Here is a 9,501-nt window from a genome sequence, read left to right on the forward strand (position 1 = left end):
AAGGGAGCAGCCCTGACGTTAATTCACAGGCCCAGGCGGGAAACCACCTCTGCTTCCCTTTCATAACACTCATGCAGAATGGCTCGAATTATAGTGCAGGGCTGGTGCCAGGACAGTTATATAAAGTGTTGGTTGGCAAGGGGTCTCAGTTTCACACTATTTGGGCTACTCACATGTAGGATGAAACAAAGGCCAGGGGGATTGGATGTTTCCTGAGGTCACAGACAGCACAGTGGGAAGAGTGCATGAAGTGTATCTTGCTTTGGGATTTCTTTAGGTATTTATTATTTTTAGTTAAGAGAAAATAATTAAATTTGACACATACATATGTATGGGAACCCTGCATACATGACAGGTTTACAGACCCCACATGCGGAAGAGGCTCAGAGAGAGAACGGGAGATGGAGGTATGTATAGAAGACATCCTGAGCTGGGGGTGGGGGAATGCACCTTGGGAGCTTCAAAGGATCCTTTCAGGATGAGAAGAGGAGATGATTAGTAAATAAAACTATGCCCTGCCATGCAGCAAGGGTCAAAAGGTTATTGCTGACAATCCCCTACAGGCAAGCCCTCTAATTCAAATTCTTCCAGGGAGTTGGGAGCAGGAGGGGCAGAAGTTTCTCGTGAGCTTGTGACTGAAGTTGCCTTTAGCTCAAAACAATCTGCACACCAGCAGTCTTGGGGTGATTTGTTCTGGACCTCCACAGGGAACTTCTTTGGGCATTTTAATCCAATGTAAGATTAGCTAGATTTTTATGTTGCCAGTGTCATGTTTAGACACAGTGATTTGTACCACTTTCTTTTCTTAAGCCAAGTCCTTATGAAAAACATAAAATAGAAAATGGAGGAAATTGGATATATATACCTAAAATATACAATTATGGCCAAAGAAGTCTGTTTGTTTTTTCTCCATTAAATTCACTACATATATATTTAAATTTTCTACTTCATTTCAATTGCTTTGGTAGTAAACTAAGCTGTAGATGTTATTTAGTTACAAAGATAAAACAAAAGTGAAGAGTCTGTAATTAAAAAATTAAACAGAATATGACATATTTTGATTTCAGCAAACTGAAGGAATGCTTTACATGGATTGTGTGCAACTGCACGGATATACTATAAAAACTACAGTATCATAAGTATGACCTGAAAACTATACTTATTATTTCAATAGCATTACCTAGAGAACTACTACAGTCTTGCAAAAGATGTAGATCAGTTTGTTAGAAGAAAGGACAGTAGCCCTGTTGTTAAAAAAATCCAAGAAATGCAGAGGTTCCTGGGGCTGACGGTGACGGGGAAGCTGGACTCAGACATGCTGGAGGTGATGCACAAGCCCAGGTGCGGAGTTCCTGACGTTGGAGCCTTCGCTACCTTTCCTGGCATGCCAAGGTGGAGGCGAACTCACCTTACTTACAGGTAGTGGGTCCCAAGAAGTTTTCACATAATACTGAGACTTCTCACACTAAGAACCCAGGAGAAAATATTATCTTCAATTGTTCTCATTCAGGATTGTGGATTACACCCTGGACTTGCCAAGAGATGCTGTTGATTCTGCCACTGAGAAAGCTCTGCAAGTCTGGGAAGAGGTGACTCCACTAACATTCTCCAGGATTTATGAAGGAGAGGCCGACATAATGACCACTTTTGCAGTTAGAGGTAGAAACAAAATCAAGCAACATTAACGACAAAAACATGAAATGCATCTATTTACTTGATGGTGTTTTATTGAAAAAGTTTCCAAAGAAACTGTAATTACCTATCTTTCCAGTAATTTTATTTTTTCTCTGTTGGCTCATGGAGACGTTTACCTTTTTGATGGACCTGGAAAGGTTTTGGCTCACGCCTATCCAGCCGGGCTGGGGATTCACGGAGATGCTCACTTTGATGATGATGAACAATGGACAAAGGATATATCAGGTTAGTTATGTCTCTCTGGAATGATTCTGGTGTTTTTCTATATTTGGAAAATTTTTAATAACTAAGAACATTCAAGAAATGTGTTGTTTTGGATTTCCCAATGGGTCAAGGACCAGCAAAATATATTTTTGTTTTAATCAATATTAAAAACATTTCTAAATGTCTAAAATGTTTATTTTCTATCTAGGTAAGAACAATGTAGGAAGCATCATCAAGCATTTCTTTCTTGACTCTCATTCTTGTGTGATCTTAGACCATCATTAAGAACAATTTCTCATATAATCAAATTGTAGATATCAAGTTTGTAGTATTGTGTTTTGAATCTACACCAACATGTGCTTTGAATATTGCTTATATCCACCTGGGGAAAATGTCCCCCAATTACTTCTTTACTTTTCCAAATAGAAATGAGAATTAAATTCCAGAAACTGAGGTTTCAGTTTAGGTTTTCTGGTTAGAATAACATTTTACTCTCTCTAGGTTAAGAAGGGTTATTATGGACTTGTTTTGAAAAAAAGGACTAACCCCCAAATAAAATGTCCAAAATTTTTTTTTAAATGTGTGTTTCGTTTTTGATTTTAGAGAGAGAGGAAGGGAGAGGGAGAGAAAGAGAAAGAGATAGAAATATCAATGAGACAGAATATCAATTGGCTGCCTCCTTCAAGCCCCCCACTGGGGATCGGGCCCACAGTCTGGGCATGTGCCCTGACCAGGAATCAACTGGCAACCTTTTGGTGCATGGGTCAATGCTCAGCCACGAGCCACACTGGTTGGGCAAATAGCCCAAACTTTTAAGGTAGAAGAATGTTTCTCAATTTATAACTGGATACTTTGAGGTATGGCTTCTAAAGATTCAAACAATTGGCTAAAACAAATAATACTACTTCTAAAATTTAGTTGAGATTTATAGTAAAAATGCAAACAGAATCCCTGTAGAGATTACAAATGTGAGGTTAGTTGGTTGAATTTACAACTTCTTCCTTCAAAGGAACTTTCCTGCAAAGTCTCAAATGAGAACTTTAAAAGTAAAGTCAACTTACCTGGCATTTCAATCCCAATTATCTCTTGCCTTCCAATTTCAGCATTCTAATTTATTTTTATACTATAAAGAAAAAAATCTGAACACAGCTAGTGCTTGTGTAGCCAAAATCTCTTTTGTGACAAATGCTAGACACTATTGGGTACATTATATCTTAAACCAATTTTACAAGTTTTATGACATCTATCACTATTAATATTTTTGGACCAAGTATGTATTAAATAATCATCATGAGGCTGAAAAGTTATGCAGGCAATATTCCAATGGTAAATAGCAGCAACATTGATTAAGGATTTTAGAACTGAGATAAATAAACTGTGAATCATTTAATTTATACTATAACCAACAAATGTCAATATATTAAAAGTGTTTAGCTTTTCATTGACAAATGACAAGAAATATTTATTGATGTGCTAAACCAGTAGGTTCATTCTATTCCAGAGCACAAGAAAAGGGACTTGGTTCTCATGAAGTTTATAGGCTCTTGAGAGAGAAGTAGTTGGCCCTGGCCGGTTTGGCTCAGTGGATAGAGCTTCGGCCTGTGGTCCAGAGAGACCTGGGTTCAGTTCCCGCTAAGGGCACGTACCTCGATTGCAGTTTGTCCCCGGCCCTGGTTGGGTCATGCCGGTGGCAGCCACTCGATGTGTCCCTTTCATGTCGATGTTTCTCTCTCTCTCTCCCTCTCTATCTGAACAAAAAATGAAAAAATGTCCTCAGATGAGAATTAAAAGAAAGAAAAAAAAAAGAGAGAGAGGAGTAGTTGGATATGGCTGGACCCTTTGTTCCAAAGATTGATATCAATAATGGTCCTTGAAAACAGTTGGCTTTACATTAAGTGTGTAATCAGTCAATTGATCAGTTAAACAAAACTCAAGGCAAATAAAGCCTGTGTGCTTCCTGAAAGTAAACAAATATAATACACAACTAATTTGTGTGGTGTACATTTATTTAAGAAATAAGTAACTCTTATTTGTGATTTCTTAAAGGGACCAATCTATTCCTCATTGCTGCTCATGAACCTGGCCATTCCCTGAGTCTCCATCACCCAGACAACTCTGAAACTTTGATGTTCCCAATGTACAACTCATTCACAAACCTGGCCAGGTTCCGCCTTTCTCAAGATGATGTGAATGGCAGTCGGTCCCTGTATGGGGAGTGATGCTGGGAAATGAGGCACCGTAGCTTTGCAATGATGATCTTCAGGAAAACTTTAAAATGCTGCATAGAGCATTTGCAGTCTGGTCAAAGCACTCTGAGCATGTTTGGAAAGTATATACACTGACAGAGCATCACATTTCTCCTAATGTTTGCACCCTCACATGTGTTCTCTTTAGGACTTCCCGCTGCTTCCCCTGACGAACCTGTGGTGCCCACAGAACCCGCCCCTCCCGAGACACCAGCCGTGTGTGATCCCACTTTGTCCTTCGACGCAGTCAGCACTCTGAGGGGAGAAATCCTGTTCTTTAAAGACAGGTCAGACCAGAAAGTTATACTTTCTTATTTATTCTTTTGATGTACAATGCTTAGAAATGAAAATGAAGAGAAACTTAATAGGCGCTTTTAAACATTATAAACAAAACTGATTCCTCTGAACTGAAATTAATTAGATCTGTTCCAATTCTCACATTTTCCTAAGATCGTCAAGTTCTTTTCTGAAGACTTACATAGCATGATTTAATTCTTGTCCTCTAATTGTTTTCATACATTATAAGTCATGGTCAGTTTCCAAAAGGCACAAGTAGAACTTTAAAGTCAGAATGTTGTCTTTACTGACTTAAAAAGGACACCGGAATAGCATTACATTTAATCAGTTAGTTTGCTCACTGCTGGATAATATGCACGTGGTAAACGTGTACACTGCACAAACGGGAGGACAGTTAAAAGCAAGTCTCCCTCCATCGTTGACCCTCAGTTCCCTCATTCGCTCCATACTCATCTGTAGTCAAAGACCCTTGTTTTTCCTTCCAGAATTGTTCCATGCATGGACGGAAACATACTTACATAGTTCATATACTTACACATCTGCCTGTCTTTGTGAAAATGTAAAGGACGATATAACATATACACTGTTTTACATGAATTATAAGTATTTAAAGTTTACACTCAGCTAACTAACTTGCATTGTAGGATAATTGTCATTTCACAGAAGATGTTACTCTGTAATCCTATGGCAAGAGGCCCAGTACAGTTTCCTGAAGTAAAGAAAATATATATATATATATATTTTCCAGTTGCAATGTATCTGATTTCTGCCTGTCATCATGCCTAGAGGATAAAGGAATGAAGGAAAATGGGAGAGGCAGAAAAATGAGGAGACCATGCTAAAGATAGAAGACTATTTTTTGATTTTCATATATTCCAGACATTTTTGGCACAAATCCCTAAGGACTCTTGAACCTGGATTTTATTTGATCTCTGTTTTGGCCATCCCTTCCTTCAGGAGTGGATGCTGCGTATGAAGTTACTAGCAAGGACACTGTCTTCATTTTTAAACGTAATTATTATACAATAATTTATTTAACTTGTTGAAATAAACCCTCTCCCAGGAAAATGGATTAGGACTTTAATTTTCTCTGTTTTGAGAACACCTGTAACTTTGTTACTCTAAGGTAATGATGAAATTACCAAAACTGGTATTGTTTTATTTATATATCTTATAGATGATACAAATGAACACAGTAATATAAATTACTCAGAGTTATATATTCCCTCATTTGATCTATGCTTATTCAATCAAGGGCAAATTTTTGTTAAGTGTCCACTTTGAGCTGGTGGCTAAATATAAAGTTCTGTCTTCCTTTCTACTATAAAATCAAAGGTGCTAAAAAGTATCTCTAAAGCTCAGAGGTTTAACTGTTATAAACTCAATGGGACTCTGAATTATTATTATTTTTTTTCAAATCTTTATTGTTGGATGTAAAATGTATTACAGATGTTCCACATTTTTCCCCCATTGACCCCCTCCTCCCCACTCCCGCCCCCCTCCCACCCTTTCCCACACTATTGTCTGTGTCCATTGGTTATGCATATAAGTTCTTTGGTTGAATTATTATTTTTTTAACAGAAAATCAGTTCTGGGCCATCAGAGGAAGTGAAGTACAAGCAGGTTACCCTACGACATCCAAACACTGGGTTTTCCGTCAGCAGTAAGGAAAATAGATGTAGCTGTTTTTGATAAGGAAAAGAAGAAAACATACTTCTTTGTAGAGGACAAATACTGGAGATAATATGCGATCAGAATGACTTTGTACCAGTCCTAACTAGGGAAATTATTATTTTTCTGTAAGGAAATTGCCTGCCTCACTGAGCTTTGCTCCCCTCTCAGTAGGGAGAACGGGGCTTTAGGGACTGTGGGGACTGCTCGCCCGAAACACAGCAGCGTCTGCTAACAGGCGTTTCGTGAGCTCCTCTGCTTTGCGTGCAACGTGCAACAGGAGAAATCTGCCCAGACTCTGAGACATATGAGCAGACCAACCAAGTTCACCCAAGAAGTCCAAAATGCATCCACTGTGTTTTGCTTCGTGTTCTAATCCCTTTTTCTAAGAGACTGGCATAGAAAATCCACTTGTGCAGGGCAGGGAGGGCATATATGAGCCAAGTATGATGGACAACTTGAAATTTGTATTTAGATGAATGATTCAACTCATTTTATCTATCTGTTCACACATTCATGTCTTCAAGGTTCTTTTTGCTCTGGCTTAAGAAATATAGTAACAAATAACATCTTCTAATCTAGACCCAAGTGTTGCCTTTGTTCCGGGTAAAAATAATTTTAAAAAAAGAGCTAAGTTTGCAGTACCACTAAAGTCACCTATTTCTATAGTACTATACATGTTTGACATTTATTTGCAGTAACTGGACAGTTTACTAGAATTCCACATTAAACCTAACATGATTTATGAATTTTGCTGATGTTGGCCTCTATGCGATGCTGAGCTGCATTCTTTTATTTAGTGCAGTTTTCATTAGAAAAACCAGTCTATGGATCCCAGCTTTTTCAGGCAAATAATGGAACACTTTCCAGGAGTTGGCCCAAAGGTTGGTGCTGTTTTTGAAACATTTGGTAAGAGTATACTGATTCTGTTAGCAATGGGGCTTTTGAAACATTTTATGGCATTAGAGGGAAAAGAGTTAAAATAACTTTTAATAACAACTTTTCTTTAACCAGTTCTCTCCTCCCTCCCCAAATTTAAATTTACCAATTTTTAACCAATCATACAACTACTTTATATAATAAGTTTTTCTAAATCATAAAAATATGTAACACAAATTTCTGTACTTAACTTTATACATCCAGATAAAATCAAAGTTGTCAAGTGCCACTTCCTTACATCTAGAGCTATTACCTTGCAAACGACATGTCAGTATAAAAGCGCCCTCCTGTGCTATGGCCCAACTGAAATCTGGCTGGCTCCTCCTCCACTCCAGGCTATTGCTCCTTCTAACTCCCAGCGACATTTTCTCTACCTTTCTTGAGTCGTTGACCACATTAGTCAGTTGCAAATACTTGCGTTTCCATGTACCCAACGTTTTAAAAAGGTTGTTTTGTTTTTGTTTTGCCTGCTCAAGGATAGGTGGGTGGAGGTGATGCTCTTTACTGCAGACTAACCAGAGCACCGTGAAGGAAGAGGCACAGCAGGTCCTCAGAAGCCAGAAATGCCCATCAGGCTGCCCTGTGAGGGAAAGGGAGGAGAAGTTACTAGGAAGAAAGAAAATAAAGAGATTATAATTTCCTAAGAAGCAGAGGATTGTATCCGATTGGAAGCAGAATAACCTAATAACCCAGAGGCTGGCTTTGCTGTCTAACAGAGCTGGAATGGACTGCTGTCTCCTTCCTGTTCTTGTTGAGTGACTGCTAGCAAGCATTTAACTCTGTCTGAGCCTCAGCTTGCATTTGTAAAGTGGAGTTAGCAATACTTAACTCAAAGGACTGCTGCAGAAATAAATGAATAAGAAAGAAAAAAAAAAAAGCATGTAAAATGCTTAACACATAGCCCCTGGCACATAGTAAATTCTATAAACACTTTCCATTTCTAGTCATCTATTTTCTGAGTTCTATATGTTGCCAAATTTGAAAAAATATCTTACTATTTCCCTTGTCTGTATTTGCAGGGTTTTCCTATTTCTTCGGTGGATCTTCACAGTTGGAGTTTGACCCAAATGCAAAGAAAGTGACACATATTTTGAAGAGTAACAGCTGGTTTAATTGTTAGGAGAGAGGCAAGGAAGGCACAACACAGGCATTTTAAATGAAGCTGATCATTCTCCACAGAGTCTTTGGGAATCGCAGTGGTGCGTTTCCTCCTGCACACGCAGTGACTTGGACTGTGAGTGTGAACTGGGTCTCACCGTCAGCCTCGCAGGTGTCACAGGCGTTCGCGCCAGCTGCAGAGCTCGCATTTCTCTGCACTTTGGTCCCCAGGAGAACAGGGGTGCTCATGTGCAACACGCCAGGGACTGTATATAGATTATTTGCTTGTTATTTAATAAAGAGGATTTGTCAATTATTGTTTTATTTTATTTTATTGTTTGTTTGGTTGGTTGGTTTAAAAACAAAGTTGCTCTTACAGCCTGGGGCACACTGGCCTGAGCAGTAGAGCCGGGGATGCTCAGCCCCTGGAGGTGGGAGGGATGGGGTCTCCATGGCTTCGGCCTCACGTGGGCTCATCCAGAACTGAGGACAATTCGCCACTTGCCCTTCTCAGGTGCCCTACAAACAGGATGTTTATTCCCACCACCCAGGCATCGCGTGTTCCTGACGCACCCTAGGAGAAAGATTTAAGGCAGTTGTGACCTTGTAGGGCAGGGTCTGGGAAACATTATGAAGCAGAACTTTATAATTATAGCAAATCACCTACTTCACACACCTCATTTTTCAGGTGGGGAATTCGTCATCTTTTCCATTTACCTCTACATGCCCTCAGTGGAGCCCCTTCCTGCCGTAGCAAACTAACTTGCTCATATCACCCTATTCACACATGAAACTCTTCTCTCACATTCATTTTGTATCTGTTCCTGCTAGAAGTCTATGGGCAAATGCTTATCCTAAGGCAGATTTACACCCCTAAGGACCATGTCTAGAATATCACCTGTTTACACAGTAAAAGCTCGTCTACTCTTTAACATATTTATCAATTTGAGTAGAGCCATTAATCAATCATATTCTCTGTGCCAGGCATTGTGTTAGGTTGTAGGCATAGGAGGCTGAGAAAATGAACACAGCCCTGCCCTCACTGAGACTATAATCCAGCAAGAAAGAATATTCGCAAGTAACAGCAAACACATACGTGCAATTGTATATTTAAAAAGACATAAAAAAATTACTTCCTTGTTAGAATAATAGAAGGATTTACTTTGAACTAAGTGGTTTTACTAAAAGTTCTGAGGGAATGGCATTAGGAGGTGTGGAAACTAGGGGAAGGGACTGATTGATGGCTTGGACTGTAGTGGTCACACTGGAGAGTCAGAGACAAGAATGAAAATAGATACATGGGATAGACCATAGGACTCCACAGCTGACTAGATATGGAGTCAAGAGAGAA

At 39.2% G+C, this 9,501-nt stretch overlaps 1 pseudogene; it reads left to right on the top strand.

The window, feature by feature from the left end:
• Positions 1–401: 401 nt before the first annotated feature.
• LOC118630592 lies at positions 402–8,172 on the top strand (annotated as a pseudogene).
• The last annotated feature ends 1,329 nt before the right edge of the window (positions 8,173–9,501 follow it).

Source organism: Molossus molossus, unplaced genomic scaffold (genome assembly GCF_014108415.1).
Source record: "Molossus molossus isolate mMolMol1 unplaced genomic scaffold, mMolMol1.p scaffold_m16_p_15, whole genome shotgun sequence".
In the NCBI taxonomy this organism is placed as follows: domain Eukaryota; kingdom Metazoa; phylum Chordata; class Mammalia; order Chiroptera; family Molossidae; genus Molossus; species Molossus molossus.